The following is an 18612-nucleotide window of genomic DNA, read 5'->3' as shown; positions in this document are numbered from 1 at the left end:
AAGGAGGAGATGGACAGAGAGATAGGGGCGGAAAGGATGGACAGGGGACAGGGAGGGACAAGGTGGAGAGAGGGGGCCAGCAGGAACTGGACAGAGAGAAGGGGAGTATAGGAGATAGACAGAGAGAGGGGGAGAAGGCCAGGCAGAGGGGGACAGTAGGAAATGGACAGAGATAGGGGGAGCAGGAGATGGATGGAGAGAGGGGGCAGGGAAGACGAGATGAACGGAAAGAGCTGAAGGGGGAGATAGACAGAGAGAGGGGGAGAAGGCCAGGCAGAGGGGGACAGTAGGAAATGGACAGAGATAGGGGGAGCAGGAGATGGATGGAGAGAGGGGACAGGGAAGACGAGGTGAACAGAAAGAGCTGAAGGGGGAGATAGACAGAGAGAGGGGGAGAAGGCCAGGCAGAGGGGGACAGTAGGAAATGGACAGAGATAGGGGGAGCAGGAGATGGATGGAGAGAGGGGGCAGGGAAGACGAGATGAACGGAAAGAGCTGAAGGGGGAGATGGATGGAGAGGTCAGAGTAAACGATAGATGGAGAGAGGGGGGGAGGGGGAGACGGCAGTTTGGGAGGAACATGGAAATTTGAGTGGAGTAGTGGGCAATTGGAAAAGGAAGAGGGGCTGAGGAGGCAGGTGGAACAGCATACGCTGTGGAAGAGAGGGAGGGTGTATTGGGGGCAGATGGAAGTGGGAGGGAGTGTGGTGAGGCAGATGGATAAGGGACAAGTTGTGAGGACGGAGATGGAAGATGGATATTGTGTGATAAAGCAGATGGAAGAGAGAGAAGTAGAATGGGGAAGGTAGATTACAGAAGGTGTTTAAATTTTTCCTGATTATCTGAATAGAACCATAGACAACGTCTAAGATCATGGATTTAGTTGACTTAGAGTCCTTTTAACAGCCGGCCGGAGTAACCGAGCGGTTGTAGGCGCCACAGTCTGGAACCGCGCAACCGCTACGGTCGCGGGTCGAGCCCTACCTCGGGCATCGATGTGTGTGATGTCCTTAGGTTGGTTAGGTTTAAGTAGTTCTAAGTTCTAGGTGACTGATGAGTTCAGAAGTTAAGTACCATGGTGCTCAGAGCAATTTAGTCCTTTTAACAGCATGGAGTGCACGTTGGCTCTTATTTGTGTTAACCAGGCACTGCAGCGACGCGATACTTCTGTCAACGTGTTTCGGAACCAAAGATCATGTCGCACAGCTGAACACTACAGGTAAATTTAACATCCTCTCTGGAGTCATAGTGTAGAAAGCAGAGATTCAGACATATACAGACTGTTTCCGTTAGACTGTGCAAAAATGTAACAGGACACACAGAATGCTCCACTGAAGACTTTGAGGTAGGGAACCTGGGGTCGGAGAAGCCAGCTTAAGGAGATGTGAAAGAAAACTTGTTTACCTCTTGGTCTGACATTACTGTTTTCCAGCTTATTTACAACTAACATGTGTACAAGTTTACACTACTGTGCTGTTTATTTAGATTTACATTCTTTATTTCCTGCCAGAAAACAAGGAGGACGATCCTGATTACTAGGAAGTCAGGATGCTGGTTTTATTTACAGAGACGTACGGTACAATGCGATAGAGCAGTACCGGTATAGATTTGCAGAACTCACTACATGCACCTCGAGTATGGGGAAGTACGTTGCAGTGCTCTCGCTGCTGAAAGGCGTCATCCGTCATGACGAGTGTTTATTTCTCTCGATCGACGAATCCGGGAGACTGGTTCATCGGAAAGAGGAACTGACGCGCGTGGCAACATGAGGACCAATGGCAAAGCAGATTTTGAAGAGGAGGTGCTGGAATGGTTGCAGCGGACTCCAGTACAAGTACTCGTCGTATTGCATGTAACATTGGCGCTTTACATACAGTACTAGCGTGTGGCGAATACTCCACGAACAACAGTTACACCCATATCACTCGCAACGAATCCACACAATGCTTGTAGCTGACTTTGCACCAATGGTCGCTTTGTGTTAGTGGTTGCTCCGACAGTGGATTGATCGACCAGATTTCCTCCAAATCGTTCTCTTTACTGACGAGGCCTCATTTGATCGTGACGGTATTTCGAACAGCAGCAATAGCAATGTGCGGGATGAAGTAGAGTCACGCCGTCAAGTACGCTTCTGCTGTGAGTATCTGGGCCGGCACTGAAGGCGGCAGTCTCACTGGGCCATATCTTCCACCCGGCAGTCTGAATGGCCACCCGTACTTGAGGTTCGAGCAAATAGCTCTACCTGAGTTGTTGAAGAACGTACCCTCGGCTGTTCGTCAGTGAATGTGGATGAAACATGACGGTGCAGCGCCTCACTCCAGTGTGGATGTCCGCAGTCATCTCAGTGCTGCATTTCCTGGTCGCTGGATTGGAAGGGCAGATCCTATTCCGTGGCCTGCAATGTCGCCTGAAGTGAAGCCCCTCGGTTATTTGCTATGGGGATATCTAGAGTCAGTTGTGTACGACACACCAGAGGATATCGAGATGGAACTAGTGGCCAGAATTGTAACTGCCTGTGATGTGATTCGAGACACGGCAAGGATATATGTGATGGTGCGTCAGAATCTTGTTCGCCGAAGTCATGTGTGGTGTCACAAGGCTTAGGCCTGTCCCACCCCTCACTAAATGGACCAAGACTTATACGAATAATTGTAAGAACAGTTATTATTACTATGTTCTTTAAGTTTGTTTTTTGGGGTTTTCAGAAATACTGTGGGAAGAAAGTTTACCTATATTGCAGATAACGTGGAAGACGTTGCCCAACGATCACCACGAAAGTTCGACGTAGCGGCAAGTGGGCGAGGAATAAAACGAGTGCTGCAAACTACCGCGAACCACGGAAGAGCCCGGGCCGCGAGGGCGTCGAGCTTCCTACGTCGTTGTTGGACAACGTCAAAGGAAGAGATATTCTGCCTCCTCTTTGTAAACAGATCGATCGAGTCTTGAAAGGTTCATGTAAAACGTATAGGCGGGTGGCACATTAGGTGCGACCCGCAGTTATTAAAAAGTTGTTAAACGACAAAACCAATAGTTCATCATTTATATAGTTAAAAAGTAGTAAAGATATAGGAAAGGAAGAGTTGCGGCGTCAGAACGAAAAGTGATACATCGATCAGCAACGAAGAAGGGCGTAAACAGCGGGCGTTACGTGGTGAAAACAAATCAACTGATGAAATAGTAAGTCTGTAATTAAGCATAACGCCACGTAACACTGCACATGCTTGCGTTGAGGTTCATGGCCGTCAGTTTCAGTACATTTTGGAAGGTCCAGTCCAAATGGTACGTTCATTGTGTCAATGATCGTATTTGCAACTTTCTGGCAGATTAAAACTGTGTGCCGGACCGATACTCGAACTCGGGACCTTTGCCTTTCGCGGGCAAGTCCTCTACCATCTAACCTACCCAAGCACGACTCACGCCCGGTACTCACAGCTTCACTTTTGCCAGTATCTGGTGTCCTACCTTCCAAACTTCACAGAAGCGAACCTGGAAACATCCCCCTGGCTGTGACTAAGGCATGTCTCCGCAATATCCTTTCTTCCAGGAGTGTTAGTTCTACAAGGTTCGCAGGAGAGCTTCTGTGAAGTTTGGAAGGTAGGAGACCAGATACTGGCAAAAGTGAAGCTCTGAAGGCGGGGCGTGAGTCGTGCTTGGGTAGCTCAGATGGTAGAGCACTTTCCCGCCAAAGGCAAAGGTCCCGAGTTCGAGTATCGGTCCGGCACACTGTTTTAATGTGCCAGCAAGTTTCATATCAGCGCACTGCAGAGTGAAAATTTCATTCATTATGGTATTTGCAGTTAACTGTAAGTAAAGTAAACAAAAAAAGCAAACAGTAATGTGATTTTATTGCTATTATTTCCTTAAGCTAGCCGCTCCGATCCCAGGTTCCCAACCTCAAATTGTTCAATGGAGCACCCCCTACGCCCGGTTAAATTTTTTCGCACTCTTACGGAAACAGCCCGTATGCGTGCGACATGTGTGACATATGTGTATTCGCGTGAAGCCGCTGGTAAAAAGCTAGTTTCTATAGTGGTGAACATTGCGGAACTCTCTGGCTGAAAGAGAGTGTCGTGGGAAGCTGGCAGTTTAATACTAATGCGATTCCTGCCGATATTGCTGCAGTGGGTAAGTAAATTGATTTCTCGTCAGAGTGAAGCGACCTCTGGTCACCTGCATCACGCTACGATCGTGTGTGTGTGAAATTGTTCGTGCCTCATATTCAGATGAACCTGCAAGCGCTCGAATACTGATTCATGGAGATAAGGAGATATTTAATAAGTGACTGGTCGCAGCTCTCTTTGCTTCTGTTTCAGTTGTAACCAAGTTTGTGGAGCTGCCTCCCCAGATTCTCGCTTGCTAGTAGCACAGCATCCTGTGTCTATTACGCCGGCAGAGGAGACCCTGTGACCAGCCAGTGGCTTCGCCTTAGCAGCCCACGCCCGGGTAGCGGCGCTGTCTGATGTAACGCCGCTGCCTCTTCGCACCTGTTGTGTCACGCCAGCGACCATTAGCCGTCGTGACGGGCGCATTCTCGCCGTCCTCTCGCGAAGCCGAGCCTCTCCGACTGTTCCCATTAGCGGCGACCCGTGAAATGCTTCTGTCCGGTTTGGCGCAGTAGCCGTTTGTTCCCTTATGTCATCACTCGTTGCGTTGTTTCTTGCCGAAGCTTTGTTGTGTGCGTTGCTAGCGAGAGGCCCTTCAGCCACTCGCAAGTGGGACAGCGTACTTCCTCTGGAGTGCTTTACACAGCTGCAGTATAACACGCCTATTCGTGAAGACGTCGTGACCACACGTGAGACACAGTTCCACTACAATCTGTACTCCGCAACGCGCCGTAGGGCCGCTCAGACGTAGTCACGTAACAGGCCTCTTACAAGGGAAATTCCCTATCGCAGCCCTCTCAGATTTAGTTGTAAAATGGACCACTGGATAGCCCGTCAAAAACTGAACACATTTCAACCGTGGAAACAGGACGAAAGTATACTGAACTGTGAAAATAAAGTAAAATAGAAACAGCGAATGGTCCAAGCTCAAGATGTCCAACATCGAGCGAGTTTGAATAACGGTGGCGTTGTGGTTGTATGGTTATTTATTTAGCTTATAGCATGACACACTACACTGGAAACAGCATAAAAGAGAATATACATTGTTAAAATATAGGATACAAACATAATAAAATAATGTAAACTGAACATAACGCAGCTTACGAAGCACAGAGAAAAAGAAATCCAAAAGAGTAACACAATATGCGATGAGTGGTGGAACCACTCGGAACAAGAGAAAGTAGAAAGTAAGGAGAAAGCTAATGATAAGTGGCTGCACTGAAGATCAGACAATGGCTGGCGGGAATACAGAGAGCGGAGAAAAGATGCACAAAAAACAATAATTAAGGCAAAAGCTGAAGCCCGGCAGAAAACCGGAATAGAGATAGAAAAAAGCATGGGGAATACACAAGCAAATAAAGACTGGAAAGTATTAAAAACAGTGAGAATTCAGAATAATGATAAAGCAGATACAAACCTCATTAACATGCAGGAACGGGTACAACACTACCACTGGTTACTAAGTGAGAGGAGAGTGGCATTCACTGAGAACCCACCAGACATTGAAATCAGTAATGATAATATACCACCGATAACTCCGAAGGAAGTCCAAATTGCAATTAATGCTACGAAAAACAGAAAGCCGCCAGGTCCAGGATTAATTTATATAGAACTGGTTAAAACAGCACCGTCAAAACTCTTTGAGATATTGGCAGTCATTTTTAACGTATGCCTTAGAGGCGACGAAGCCCCAAAGGAGTGGAAAAAGGCAACAATTACATCAATATTTAAGAAGGGCAACAGCAGAAATTGTGCAAACTATTGTGGTATTAGTGTGATGCCATCCATGGCGAGAGTCTATGGCCGTATCCTAAAAAAGAGGATAGAACAAGAAATAACTGAATCTGAAGAACAAAATGGATTCAGATTTGGTCGGTCCTGTAATGATGGAGTATTTACCCTCAAAAACCTAGTGGAGAAAAGGACAGCAAGGGGCCTTACAACCCACCTTGCCTTTGTAGACCTCCAGAAAACTTATGACACAGTTGCACAGAACGAGCTATGGACAAGTCTAATTGATAATGGTGTGTCACCGAGCTATGTCAAAGCTGTCAGACTCCTCTACCAAGGTTGCACGGGAATGGTAAAAGTGAGAAATCAACTATCTCACGAGTTTGAGGTGACAAAGGGACTACGTACGCCAGGGATGCACACTTGCCCCTACACTCTTTAATATCTACCTACATGAGGCAATAAAATTCTGGAGAAGGAAATGCGGACGAATGGGTATCACCATAGGTGATGAGCTCTTGTTCACTTTATTTTTTGCTGATGACCAAGTGCTAGTACCTGGAGATGAGGAAGATGCAAATTACATGTTCCGCAAACTAAAAGAAGAATATGAAAAATGCGGTCTTGTCATAAACGTATCTAAAACAGAATATCTGAAAGTGGGAGAAAATACTGTTAACGACTTACAGTTCGGTTCTGATACTGTTAAAGGGTGTCATAATTTTAAGTACTTGGGAGTGACACTGTCGTCCAATGGTAGAAGTATCGATGATGATGTAAACAATAAAATAGGCCAGGACAAGCGAGCCATAAAACAACTAGATGGTATTCTCTGGAACAAAAACATAACGCGCAGAGCAAAACATACCATCTACCACACAATTATTGAAAGTATCACAAGATATGGTGCAGAGTTGTGGGAACTAACTCAGAGGCAGAAAGATCGCCTGCTGGCTGTCGAGATGGAGTTGTGGCTATTCCAGGCTTGCTCATATTAGAAATGATAGGATCAGAGAGGTTATGAATGTCGAAAGCACAATCGCAGACTACATAGAAAGGAAGCGCCTACTGTGGTATGGTCACTTACAGCGTATGCCAGACAAGATGGCCAAAACGTGTACGGTCATGGACTGCACATCAAAGAAGAAAGCGCGCTAGACCTGCGAGATGCTGGAAAGACGACGTCAACGAAGCAATGGCGGCGAGAGGTCTTAATGAAGGAGACTGGAATGACCGTGAAGGACGGAGATTGGGGTGCGAGATGCGGCGACAGCCGTAGAAACCCCGCTTATATATATATATATATATAAACTGAACATGTAAAACTATATTACAAAGCAATAAGACTGCATAACGTTCAGATTCCAGTATTTTGAGCAATCACAATTCCACACTTAGATTCTGCAGCCACTCCACAGCTTGTGGTGTTGCCCTCAGGAAGTCGTCATCAGAGCCGGTGAAGGCCCTCAGTGGACACTCGCTGACCACGTGGTGGACGGTTTGTTCTTCAGCACCACAGTCGCACCCAGGGTCAGGTCTCAAGTTCCATCTGTACGTCGAGGAACCGCATCGGCCACGACCTGTCCGTATTCTGTTCAGTGTTACCCAGGTTTTGCTTGGGAGGTGAAAGCCTGCTGGATGGTTGGAATTCTCAAATAAAGTATGCCATCTTGGATCGGCTCTCTTTCTCCAGTCCGTTCGCCAGATTTCAACGCCATTGCAGTTTTGGCTCAGAAGTTGCCGTGCAGTCTTCACACGGGGATTTCTGGATTTGAGTCTTCCAAATACAGTAAAGTCCTGGTGGACTGGCAGGGCTGTATTACTGGAGAGCTTTTTAAACTCTCTTATGAGTATGTTGCATCGTCGTATATAAGGCGGTTCGATGTTACAGAGGGCTGGTAGCCAGTAGAGTGGAGTGGTTTTAATAGTTCCACCAATCATTCTCATCGTCTGATTCAGCACCACGTGTACGGGCTGTTCGGCCGCACCGCTGCGCAGTATTCGGCTGTTGAGTAGACCGAGACTAGAGCGGTGGTACGGAGTGTCTCTGCACCAGCTCCCCAGGTCGTTCCCACTAATTCGTGGAGCATGTTGTTTCGGGATTTCAGTTTTGCGGACAGGTTTGATAGATGTTTTGTATACGAGAGATTGCGATCCAATGTTACGCCCAGATATTTTGGATAGGAATTGTAAGGAAGCGCAGTACCATTCAGAGATGTCTGTAGAGGTGTTCCAGCCAGCCTATTATTTAGGTGGAAGCATGAGGTCTCCGTTTTAAGTGCGCTTGGGATTAGTCGCCATTTCCTGAAGTATTCAGCCATCAGTTCCAGATCTTGGGTGAGAGTCTGTTCAAGAGCAGTCATATGGTGACGGTGTTGGACTCCAAAGCGGGAGATCCGTGTTCAAATACCACTCCCGACCCACTTTTCCTCACAAAATTTTGAACTTTCCGTCCTGTCATTGACGCGTCTGTTCTCCTACTGTAGTGTTGGCAGCTTTCATACTATATTTTGGTTACACAATATCATCCATGTTGAAACTTCCTGCCAGATTAACACTGTGTGCCCGATCGAGACTCGAACTCGGGACCTTTGCCTTCCGCGGGCAAGTGCTCTACCATCTGAGCCACCGAAGCACGACTCACGCCCGGTACCCACAGCTTTACTTCTCCCAGTACCTCGTCTCCTACCTTCCAAACTTTACAGAAGCTCTCCGGGTACCGGGCGTGAGTCGTGCTTCGGTAGCTCAGTTGGTAGAGCACTTGCCCGCGGAAGGCAAAGGTCCCGAGTTCGAGTCTCGGTCGGGCACACAGTTTTAATCTGCCAGGAAGTTTCATATCAGCGCACACTCCGCTGCACAGTGAAAATCTCATTCTGGAAACATCCCCCAGGCTGTGGCTAAGCCATGTCTCCGCAATATCCTTTCTTTCAGGAGTGCTAGTTCTGCATGGTTCGCAGGAGAGCTTCTGTAAAGTTTGGAAGGTAGGAGACGAGGTACTGGCAGAAGTAAAGCTGTGGGTACGGGGCGTGCGTCGTGCTTCGGTAGCTCAGTTGGTAGAGCACTTGCCCTCGAAAGGCAAAGGTCCCGAGTTCGAGTCTCGGTCGGGCACACAGTTTTAATCTGCCAGGAAGTTTCATATCAGCGCACACTCCGCTGCAGAGTGAAAATCTCATTCTGGAATCATCCATGTTGTTAGAAAATATTATCGTCGCAAGTAAATCTGATGAATAGTGAGAGCAGGTGAGATGCCTCACAGACCTCTCACAGAAAAGGAAACAACAAATAAACGTGTGTGAACTATGTTACAACAAAAGGCATTCACAGTCAAAAGTTCCAAAACGGAACACAAAAGTCATAACATGTGGCACTTATGTAGAGCAAATAGGAGGTATGTACGTCTCGGGACCCCTTCCTTACACCTCGCTGTTGCAAACGGAAGTTACACCACGATACAGAAATAAATCTGAATACAGCGAACGGATACGTCAATGACCTCCTGGACATTTCACAATTTTCTGAAAAAAAAAAATGAAAAAAAGCGGCACGAGTGTGATTGGAACACAGATCTGCCCATTCGGATCTTCAGTGTGTCGCTGCCTTCAAATAGCCTACTCTCATAATACGCAAGTTACAATAATTCTTTTGCCACGAATATGATGTTTCTCATTATTGTATTGGAACGAATCACACAGTTAACAACGGGTTTTTCAGTGATTCTCAATTTGCTGGTGCTATTAGCAAAATATGATGCGCATTCGGCCGCAAAGCGGTCAGCGTCAACGTTCAGACCAGTCATACTGGATTACCGTTGCTGACCTACCACGAAAGTGTGCAAATTTAACAACGCGTGAAGATTCATAGCGAAATTCAGTTAAAAATCCTTTAGTGCCACACTTAAGTCAATTCATTTATTGACAGAGGCGGAAAAAGTAGGCAGTAAAAAGTATGAAATTCTATAAGAGTTTCATATTTACATCGACAGGGCGCCGGTAGATAATAAAGGTAGCAGTAAAACGTTTTGGGGACGCGAAAATTCCTTACAATTGCTTTACTGATAGTCTATCTGCCTCCATCTAGATTAGAACCGAAAACAAACCAGACCTCCCTTGCAGTAGCAAACACCTTTCACTACGCTAGCAGACAACCCAGGCAAGGCGCCGCAGACCGCGCGGCAACCCCGCATTAACTAGCCTTTCGAAATAGAGATGTCTACTGGCATTTCATCCTCAAGTCCAGCAACACAAAGTGTGTCCTGAAACGTATACTCATCTCTTTGACTGATGAGGTTATGCAAAAGGCTACCGGTTTTGTTATTTCTGCCAAATCTTGCTGAACATATTATGAAATGTGCTCTACTTATCGCTCAGCATTTTACACGGGGTGAGCAGAGCTTACGATGCCACTAACGTGCCTTCGCAGCGCCTCGAGACGCGTCTTCGCTCGTCATTGCGGCTCAGTTCGAAGTGGGACTCATCACTGGAGATAATTCTACTCCAGGCAATGAGGTTCCAAACCGAAGACATGTCTGCAGACACTCCAGACAACGGTGGGATACGCACCTGACCGTCCCTGCCGAATGGCCAGACAACCAGGACCGACGGTCTGACCTGCCACTTTTCCACCTTTCTGTCATCCACGGCACGCACACAGAACAGCGGCAGCTCGGCGATATTACACGCCCCGTTCTGTCACGCCCTCCATGCCACACCAGCCTGAGCTTACACTTCAGCAAGACAACGCCCACCCGCACACGGCGAGAGTTTCTTCTGCTTGTCTCCGTGCTCGCCAAACCCTACCCTGGACAGGCAGGTCGCCGTATCTCTCCCCAGTTGAGGACGTTTGGAGAATTATAGCCAGGTCACGCCTACCAGCTAAGGATTTTGACGATCTGTTACGCTAATCGGACAGAATTTGGCACGATATCCTTCAGGAGGACATACACCAATTCTGTCAATCATTGCCAAACAGAGTATCTATTTGCATAAGGGCCAGAATTGGACTAAACTGGTATTGTCCTGCTCAGTTTGTGAAGCTATTGCACTTGGATAAATCATCAAATCTGCCGGAAACTCTAATCATTTATTTATCTGTACTTGTGCCTCATCCTATCTATCGATTTCCATCCCATTCGGATAATTCCTTCGTGGTGCATTCTTTTCTATTTTTTTGTTTTAGTGCTTTTTTCTTTGTAGTTGTGCAACACGTAATCCTCCATGTCAGTAGCCATAACCCAGGATATAGAAAAATACACACATCTTTGTAGGAGGCAGTTTGCAACACAGTCCCAGCGCCGTCGTGGTTGGCTGTTGTGCGCCGACCAGTGAAGGGTAATCTTTTCTATTTATTCCGCGCGTGTTGTGGTCAACCGTGTAGCATTTCCTCGAATGATACACAGTGTGGAATCAGATTACCATTCTGCTTCCGCCTATTGTGCTGATTAAATGTTTTCCTTTTTTTTTATTTTACAGAAAACTTCAACTACGCCCTTGCATCCCTAAGAAATACGAGATGTGGCAATAAAGTAATGTGACTGAAGTGAAAAAAAAAATGTTGCTTACCGTTTTAGTCAAGTTTAGTGTTGTCTCCTTCAAAGTAGTTCCCTTCATGATTGCACTTCTGCCATTGATGGTAACATTTCTGGAACTCATGTTCTGTAATATCCTCCAAGACGCTCGTCACAGCTTTTTGGACATCTTGTGTTGTTTGAAAATGTTGTCACTTTACCGCCGTTTTGATTCTTGGAAATAGAAAAAAGTCGCACGGAGCGATATCTGGTGAATAAGGTGGCTGTGTTAGTACTGAAATTTGTTTTGAGGTTAAAAATTGCTGTACTGACAGAGCAGTATGGGATGGTGCATTATCGTGATGCAGAATCCAATTATCAGCAATGTTGGCACAGACACGAACAACTCTTAACTATTTGTCCAGGAGGCACCCACTCTTTATGAACAATTCAATCAAAGAAGCACACAAGCATGCATTTCACTTTTGACTTTGACATGCGAGCTTTTTTTGGTCTGGGTGATTCCTCTGAGCACCATTGCGAACTTTGGCGTTTTGTCTCTGGATCGTACTGAAGAAACCAACTTTCATCACCAATGATAACACGGCTCAACAATTGTAGATTGATTTCCGTTTGCTCTTACAGATCGGCTGCCACATTTTTCCGTGTTCCTCGCTGTTGTGGTGTGAGACTTTTGGGGACTATTTTTGCACAAATCTTGCTCATACAAAGATCTTCAGTTAATATTAGGCGAACCGTTTCTCAATTGATGTTCAGTTCTTCTGCAATCATTTTCACGAATAATCTTCGATCGGATCGTATGAGTTCACGCACCCTGCCAAAGTTGACATCCATCTGTGAGGCTGATGGTCGTCCACTGCGGTTTTCATCTTTAACATTCGTTCTGCCTTCACTAAACATTTTACGCCAACGAAAAACTTGAGCTCTTGACATAACCTCCACTCTAAAAGCCCTCTGAAGCGTACCGTAAGTTGTCGTCGCGTTTTCACCCAATTTAAAGTAAAAAGAAATGGCATACCGTTGTGCAATATTATGCGGTTCCATTTCCGTGACGAGAGACACAAACACGTGTTAACTTTTTAGAGCACAGTTCACGACTGAGCAGTTTCGTCGTTGTGCCGCTTGGACTAGAAGCAGCTTATGGACCGAGGTCAAAGATATTGTGCCTATGCAAGCCTGCACGGTTGCCACATCTTGCAAAGAAAATTAGTCTCATTTCTTTATTGTCGCAACTCGTAAGTTCTGTGCGTCTGGGAGAATTTTAACAGCTTGAGTTTTCACAGCTGTCTCGCCGTGAGAAAGTTGCATTTAAGAAGATAGGTCGATCGGTAACTAGTATGCCTCAGTCAGGCATAGGCAACAAGAACACGAAATATATTCGTAGCTTTAATTCTGAATGGTTCAAACGGAAACGACTTACTTTGTGGCCATGAAGTAAAAAATGCATTTCTTTGCTTTCCGTTTTTGCTCTCTGGAGGAGACGTAACGTGGACAAAAGATAGTTTCAGAAATATAAACAAAACGAAAGCAAAAGCATAAGAAACCAGAGAAGCACGTTGATAACATAGTTTTACTGTCACTTTTTGAAACCGTCAGTTTTAAGGAGAAATTTAATGAGGTAAACAGGCTTCCAAAGATCAGTGATGATACATATAAGTTAAAAAGAATTGTGATTTATTTTTTTTGCAAAATAATATAATAAATTGTCTTTTTGGGAACTTTGAAACACCCTTATGTGGACATAATGAAAATGAAGATTCAGTAAACGCTGGGTAATTTATCGAATTAGTATTTTTTGGATCTAAATTTGTTTTAGATTTGAACAATCACTTAGAAACCTCCAAATGTGTTCCAAGACCATTCAGAATGAGATAGTGGACTCCTTCCACAAAGGAGATAGGGACTGAAATTAGAAAAGCTTCCCTCTTAGCTGCCATGGCTGATCACACGCAGGTGTTTCGGAACACAATCCATCGATTCTTGTCCTGAATGGTGAAATATTTGAGCGCTTTGGAGGTTCGTTATTCCAGAAAATCAAACTGCAGATACCATATCGATACTCATTTTAGAATAAAAGTACATAATTCTTCAATGAAGTGGATTAAAACTGATAGCTGACACATTTGATGGAGCAATTGTCATGAAATAAAAAAAAAAAAAGAAAGAAAGAAAAGCAAGACTTCAAGCAAAAATAAAAGCAGTTTACAGTAAGGCACATTTCATTCTTTGACGTTACTTACATCAACTTAATTTAATAATGAGAAATACGGTAAATACTACACGAAACACAAGAATATTTTTCTCTAACTTCCTGGATATTCCGAAGTTCTTATCAAAATTACCGCATCGTCAGTTCATTCTCAAAAAGCACACGAATGTCAGCATCCCACGTCCATCTTCTGCAGGCTGCCAGGTGGGACTTCAGCGAACGGGCCACAGACTTTATCAACATTCGTAACCTTTAATCCTGAGAGTATAAGTGTTTTCTGCTTGAGACCACAACTTTGTTAATTTTGTTTTGAAGTACCAACGCCTTTCGCACGAAACCACCGATGTTATTGCAAGACACAGACATCTACTGGTAGACTGTGGTACTTCTATGAATGTAATGCATTGTATCACTCACAGCGTTCAAAGCAAGAACCGGCGCGGAGATTGTGCCATGTGATTGTCGAACATAGTGACATGTTTCTTTTTATACTGGTGACACTGAGGAGATCATTGACAGTGAAAGTAGGTATATCGAAAGGTATTATAAACTAAATTTCGGCTTGCATTACTACTTTTATGAGCGGTTTCTAAATGAAACCGTAAGGCACGGTGTACTTTTTATATAAATTTATTAAATTTTAGACCCGTTTTGCTTGATAGTTAGGGCTATAATATGTTTAGACATATGTGTTCATGGAAGTTTCGTGACGCAGGATTGTCTAGGATGTGAAAATGCTTTCAAACGTATCTCATGAAATGATGGGCGATTGAGAAGGGTTTGTGCCACTGATTCCGAAGTGAAACCACCTCCTTAAAACAACTGATTGCTTACTGTTTGCTAATTTCTTCTTATATTAGTTACTTAGTGCGACAATAAAGCCTAATTTTGTGAACATTTTAAAATTAATTTTTTATATTATGGGGACTCAAAAGCGTTAAAAAACAACATTGCTGAAATTCAGTGAACAATGCACATCAAACAGTGCCAGAAGCAACAGGAATTGTAAAATACCCACAATGATAATAATTTCAAGTTTGGGTTAGAACTTTTCATAAGATTATATCTGAGTTTGAAATAGTTTAGAACCAAACGCAATATCTACAAATTAGTGTGTTTAAAGTTAATTGATATGTAACACTATTCAAAAGTACTACTTTAGAATTCAGAAACTCAATGTAATGTGACAATCCTACAAAGACACTCATCGTAGAGGCAGAGGAAGCGTGTGATTCTATAGGCGTTGATATAATGGACAAATATTCTTCGACTAACCACGTAATAGCTGTTAAATTGTTCAACAAGAAATGCTTCGACAGTTTTGAGAATGAACATAATACACAGGTGATACTACTGATCGAGAAAGCATATTTAATGACTGGCGAAGAAGAGCTCAAAACTGAAATAAAAGCATATTGTAGGTATGATATACATGAATACCGCAAACTAACTAGGCTAGTGAAACTTATCATGGAAAAAATAGTGACAATGTTCCTCGTGAAATTACGAAACTGGCTAAAATCTACTTGACAGTTCTCATCACTACATCAGAGGAAAAACGCTGCTTTTCAGCACGAAGAAGAATAAACACTGTTCTAAAAAGCACCATGAATTCGGAAAGACTAAATGAACTTTCATTGCTTTCAGTGGCGAAAAATTTCCTCACATCTCCACCAGAGATCAAGGAGAAAATTATTGGCGTTTTTGCGAAAACTGAAACGAGAGGAATGGATTTCCTTTTTAAATGAATATATCAAACTTAGTTCAAAGCAAGATAACAGCATTTTGTTTGTTCTTTTAGGAGTTTATCAACTATCTGAATAAGTTTTTTTCTACACATGTTTGTTTTCCTTTAAACAGTTTTAAAACAAAGGCTAAGATTTTTCTGGAGCGGCGCCCCCGCTAATTTTAACGACGAGCCGCCACTGTTTGAAATGCATTTGTACCAACTAGGAGGATATTCGATACTGAAATCAGTGGCGGCTCGTAAGAACACATAGCAATTGCTACATCTACGTCTACATCTACGTGATGGCTATTCACAATAAAGTGCCTGGCAGAGGGTTCAATGAATCACCTTCATGCTGTCTCTCTTCCGTTCCACTCTCGAACGGCACGCGCGAAAAACGAGCACTTAAATTTTTTCGTGCGAGCCGTGATTTCTTCTATTTTATCGTGATGATCATTTCTCCCTATGTAGGTGGGAGCCAACAGAATATTCTCGCAATCGGAGGAGAAAACTGGTGACTGAAATTTCATGAGAAGATCCCGTCGCAATGAAAAACGCCTTTGTTTTAATGATTGCCACCCCAATTCACGTATCTTGTCTGTGACACTATCTCCCCTATTTCGCGATAATACAAAACGAGCTACCCTTCTTTGTACTTTTTTGATGTCATCTGTCGCCCGCAGCTCGTGGTCGTGCGGTAGCGTTCTCGCTTCCCACGCCCGGGTTCGATTCCCGGCGGGGTCAGGGATTTTCTCTGCCTCGTGATGGCTGGGTGTTGTGTGCTGTCCTTAGGTTAGTTAGGTTTAAGTAGTTCTAAGTTCTAGGGGACTGATGACCATAGATGTTAAGTCCCATAGTGCTCAGAGCCATTTGAACCATTTTTTTTGTCATCTGTCACTCCCACCTGGTGCGGATCCCACACCGCACAGCAGTACTCCAGAATAGGGCGGACAAGCGTGGTGTAAACAGTCTCTTTGGTAGACTTGTTGCACCTTCTAAGTGTTCTGCCAATGAATCGCATCTTTGGTTGGTTCTACCCACAACATTATCTATGTGAGAGTTCCAATTTAGGGTAATTGTAACTGTAATCCTTAAGTATTTAGTTGAATTTACAGCACTCAGATTTGTGTGACTTATAGCTTAATCTAAATTTAGCTGATTTCTTTTAGTACTCATCCGAATAACTTCATACTTTTCTTTATTCAAGGTCACTTACCACTTTTCGCACCATACACATATCTTATCTAAATCATTTTCCAATTCGTTTACGTCATCTGATGACTTTACAAGACGGTAAATGACAGTATCATCTACAAACAATCTAAGACGGCTACTCAGATTGTCTCCTATGTCGTTAATATAGATCACGGACAATAGAGGGCCTATAACACTTCCTTGGAGAACGCCGGATATTATTCGTCTATTACTACGAACTGCGATCTTTTTAGCAGGAAATCACGAATCCAGTCGCACAACTGAGGCGATACTGCGTAGGCACGCAGTTTGCTTAGAAGACGCTTGTGAGGAACGGTGTCGAAAGCCTTCTGGAAATCTAAAAATATGAAAACAATTTGACATCCCCTGTCGATAGCACTTATTACTTCATGAGTATAAAGAGCTAGTTGTGTTTCACAAGAACGATATTTTCTGAATCCGTGCTGACTATATGTCAATAAATCGTTTTCTTCGAGGTACTTCATAATGTTCGAATACAGTATTATGTTCTAAAACCCTACTACAAATCGACGTTAGTGATACAGGCCTGTAATTCAGCGGATTACTCCTACTTCCCTTTTTGGGTATTGGTGCGATCTGAGCAATTTTCTAGTCTTTAGGTACGTATCTTTCTGTGAGCGAGTGGGTGTATATAATCGCTAAATATGGAGCTATTTTATCAGCATACTCTGAGAGGAACCTGACTGGTATACAATCTGGACCGCATGCCTTGCCTTTATTAAGTGATTTAAGCTGCTTTGTTACACCGAGGATATCTACTTCTATGTTTCTCATCTTGGCAGTTGTTCTTGATTGGAATTCAGGAATATTTACTTCGTCTTCTTTGGTGAAGGAGTTTCGGAAAACCGTGTTTAATGACTCTGCTTTAGTGACACTGTCATCAGTGACTTCGCCGTTGTTATCTCGCAGTGAAGGTATTGATTGCGTCTTGCCACTGGTGTGGTTTATGTATGACCAGAATCTGTTTGGGTTTTCTGCCAGATTTCGAGACAGAATTTCGTTGTGTTAATTATTAAAAGCATCTCACATTGAAGTACGCGCCATACTTCGAACTCCTGTAAACCTTTGCCAATCTTGGGGATTTAAATTTGGCATGCTTTTTTCGTTGCTTCTGCAACAACGATATGACGTGTGTTGTGTACCATGGGGGATCAGTACCACCACTTATTAATTTATGTGGTATATCTCTCTCAATTGCTGTTGATACTATCTCTTTGAAAACATTCCAGAACTTTTCTACACTTACATGATAAGATCGGAAGGAGTGAAGACTGTCTCTTAAAAAGGCTGCAAGTTTATTCTAACATTTTCGCTTACAGCTGAAAAATGCTCCTGTCGGTGCACAAAAAAGGCGAATATGTTACTGCTCGAGGAGTCCCTTGAAAAATTAAGCTGATTCTTGTTGTATTGTTGATTGCGTTTACTGAAACATATGGACTGACTTTTTTCGGGTTCACAAACATTTTATTTTCATCTGTTACAACATTTATGCTGTAATTTCGTGTACTAACATATTCCATGACCTTGGAGATTTGCTCCTCAATTTGGTCCTACGGAACTTGACGTGTAACTAAAAAATAATTAAATAAATTTAAAAGACTGGCAGAGAAGTGTGGAACCAATTGCCTCACTTCTCAATCCTCATCAAAAATTTTGCCATGCGAACGTATTCTCCCTCTTTTAACCCGGAACATTCTAAATCCTTTTGACCATCTCTCCAGCGAAGCCTTCAAACGCAGCGTCTCGCTCTCACTGCCACCGTCTGCGTATGTCTCTCTCCCACTGTCTTCTATTTCCCACATTGATTTACATACTTCCCACTGCCATCGTCCCTTGTCTCACTTACACTGCCTCCTTGTGCCTCTCTTTCCCGCTGACACTGTCTTCGCCATTCCTCAGAAGTTGAGAAATTCTGGGGTCCAATTCATTTTTCCCCTATACCAACGTGTTTAAAATTTCGTTCCAAAATGAGCCCTTCCTTGCGCTAAACTTCGCCGGTCTGGAAGGGTCCAGAAACCCACGTGTATGAATGGTCTCCACTTATTTCTATTCTTCATTTACACTGTCACCTCTCTCTTTTG

The 18612-nt window shown here is 43.9% G+C and overlaps 2 non-coding genes across 2 annotated transcripts; both read left to right on the top strand.

Moving 5' to 3' along the window:
* The first annotated feature begins 8566 nt into the window (after positions 1-8566).
* On the top strand, positions 8567-8641 carry Trnap-cgg. Its single transcript has one exon. It is a non-coding gene; the product is annotated as a tRNA-Pro (tRNA).
* Positions 8642-8867: 226 nt separating this feature from the next.
* Trnas-cga lies at positions 8868-8942 on the top strand. The gene has a single exon. It is a non-coding gene; the product is annotated as a tRNA-Ser (tRNA).
* The last annotated feature ends 9670 nt before the right edge of the window (positions 8943-18612 follow it).

This window comes from Schistocerca piceifrons, chromosome 9 (assembly GCF_021461385.2).
Source record: "Schistocerca piceifrons isolate TAMUIC-IGC-003096 chromosome 9, iqSchPice1.1, whole genome shotgun sequence".
Lineage (NCBI taxonomy): Eukaryota > Metazoa > Arthropoda > Insecta > Orthoptera > Acrididae > Schistocerca > Schistocerca piceifrons.
The sequence above is the reverse complement of the archived record's forward strand: the minus strand, read 5'-3'. Positions and strand labels throughout refer to the sequence as shown.